The sequence below is a fragment of the Dipodomys ordii genome, unplaced genomic scaffold, assembly GCF_000151885.1.
Source record: "Dipodomys ordii isolate 6190 unplaced genomic scaffold, Dord_2.0 Scaffold121, whole genome shotgun sequence".
In the NCBI taxonomy this organism is placed as follows: Eukaryota; Metazoa; Chordata; class Mammalia; order Rodentia; family Heteromyidae; genus Dipodomys; species Dipodomys ordii.
In genome coordinates this window covers 1763415-1766103 of record NW_012267337.1, presented here as the reverse complement: position 1 = coordinate 1766103, position 2689 = coordinate 1763415, and the positions used below count along the sequence as shown (strand labels likewise).

Here is a 2689-nt window from a genome sequence, read left to right as displayed (position 1 = left end):
AGGCGAGAGAGCACAGCCTTCACCCCTCCCCCGCCCTCACGCCGCGCAAACTCCGGGGTGTAGGCGGATCTTGTACTAAGCAGAGATAGGACAAAACAACCGCCAGTCAGATCTTCCAGATACCCGGATGTGAAGCAGAGCGCGATACAAAGGCGAGTTTCCACCCACCGCTTCAACTGGTACAGTGGCCAATAACCATTGCTCAAGCATTAAATGACATGAAATGTAACCAGTTACAAACTCGCTCCTGTCACGCATGTGGAAATTCTCTTACTTAGTCCAGCCTACTTTTAATGCTGATTGGATACTATTATGAAGGGCGTTAGAAGTATCCAATTAGAGGTGGGAGCGAGGAAAGGGCCAGCCAATAAGAACGGTTCTCAGGAGTGGGGCGGGGGCTAGGTCTTCGCCTCGGCGGCAGAGGAGACTCGGGGGCCATTTTGTGAAGAGGCGAAGACTGGACGGTTGTTTCCTCGTTGCCGACCTCGAGGAGCAGTCGACTTCTCACAGAACCTGGGAGTAGGAGATTCGAATAGAATCTCTTTTCCCTCCCGCCTTCAGGTAAGTTGAGGGGGGTGGACTCAAGGGAGGGCTGGCTTCCTGGGGTCGGGTTGAGGCCGCGCAAGCGGGTGTGGGAGAGAAAACGAGGGCACCGTCCTCCCGGTAGAGTCGCAGGGCCCGCGTTTATTCTCTGGACGTTGCGTGATTACGTTTGAAGCGGGAGGGTTTCACAGGCCTCTGCGTTTTCGTGAGTTTAACCTAGTGTCCTCTAGGCCCCGGTCGGCAGGAAAGAATTCCTTCCCCTCCCCCCCCCTTCCCGCTTGTGTTAACGGCTGCTTTCTTTTCGTTTTCTCCAACCATCAGGACGCCGAGAGATAACACGAAAGTGAAGAAGGAGATTTTTTTAAAAAATGTAATTGAGGTTGATATATTACTGATAACCTTTATTCGATTGCCTTAATAATCGGGCGGGGATCGGGGAGGGTTACCTAGTAGGTAGCTTTAGGCGAGCTTCTGAATCTTGTCACGTGGCTTCATATTTTAACAATGGGTCTAATATTTTCCTGATTTTGTTTTTTAACTATTATTTGTCTTTCTCTGTGAGCAAATGATGGATCCTGGGAATATTTATTTTCAGTTATCTGTGTAAAAGGAAACGTTGTAGTGTAATTACAGCTGACTTTTTACCTTCAGGTTACAAATCACTTGAAATATTTAAGTTTAGTGCAACCTTGCTTGAGGTAGGTATTAATCATCTTTTACCAACAGAAAATTGAGTCATAAACGTTGGCTGCCAAGACTAAATCAGTAACAACTAAGAAGTTACCACTCCCTAGGGTGGGTGAGTAGTTTTACCTAGTTACCAGTAGTAGTTACTAAAAAAGATTAAGCCTTTCAGAGAGCCCCTTTACAGAAATCAGGAGGTAACTGAAAATGCTAAGCTGGACTTCGGAAAAATAACTACAAAACTTGAAATATACAACTTAAGATGGCAGTACTTAAAATTTGGCATTGGTCCTGTCCATCTAAAAATTTTTAAACTACAACGTGTTAAGTATTATGCTCCTTTTTGGTAGGGTTGAAACCCATTAGTTTTGTGATTGAATAAGATTGGGCCCGGGATATAGTTTAGTGGCAGAGCCCATGCTTTGCATGGAGGTATCCACTCTCAGTTCAATTTACTGTACCAAGATGAGTGAAAATTAGAAAAATTACATAGCTTTTTAGTGTCATATGTAGCTATTTGGGAATCAACCACTCATGCATATAGTGTGTATTCACAAAAACTACAATGAAACATTATAGTTTAAATGTATTAAAGTTATTAGGAAGAAGTAAAGCATGTAAGAAAAAATTAGTCTTGTTTAAAAGATGGGCTGCGGATCAAACCCCAGAACATCATACTTGCTAGACAAGTGAACTTAATCAATGAGTTACATCCCGAGGCCTTCTAGCATTTTGGCAGTGCTGGGAATTAGCAACCCCTGTGTGGTAGGCAAGGTTTTTAGCTCTGAAAGGTTTATAAACTAATTGTGGGTTTAGAACTACTTGTTTTTCCGAATGACCAGAAATGAGGTATTGGGAAGCTAGTTAGTTACTGTATAGATTCTAGAAATTAACGTAGATCAGTTACTTTGCTGTAAAGTGTTAGAAATAGAGAATATTGGGGATCAGGACTACCCAGATAATATTTATCAGGATTTGTTACCAGGATTTGTTCAGTTACAGAATAACCGAATTCTAGATAACATTTCAACTAGGTAAGTGTTGATAGTATTTTAGTTTTGACTAGAGGAAAGGTTTAAGACTGATTAAATTTCAGGCCTTTGGTCTTTTATCTTTTCTGGTTGTCAAGCTGTTCTTGGAAACACTTGGTTTTGGCTATTCCTTCTGTAGCAATTTTAAATACAACTTGTTCATAATTAGATCTCCAGAGGGATTGAAATAGCTTGTGGCTTTGTTTTGGATGGATTGGCTGTTAAAAACAAGGAATAAAATCCCCAAATGGCTAGTTCTAATGTTAGATTAATTAAATGCTGAATGATTTTTTTTTTTTTGGGGTCCGGTCATGGGGCCTGAACTCTGGGCCTGGGCACTGTCCCTCAGCTCTTCAGCTCAAAGCTAGCGCTCTACCACTTGAGCCACAGCGCCACTTCCGCTTTTTTCTTTTTGCTTATGTGGTGCTGAG

At 42.5% G+C, this 2689-nt stretch overlaps 1 protein-coding gene across 1 annotated transcript in view; it reads left to right on the top strand.

The window, feature by feature from the left end:
- The first annotated feature begins 421 nt into the window (after positions 1-421).
- Positions 422-2689, top strand: part of Hnrnpc (heterogeneous nuclear ribonucleoprotein C (C1/C2)) — a 48330-nt gene continuing 46062 nt past the window's right edge. Inside the window, exon 1 of the mRNA XM_013029666.1 lies at positions 422-561. The gene's annotated coding sequence lies outside the window, so the exon portion shown is untranslated. The remainder of the gene's footprint in view (positions 562-2689) is intronic.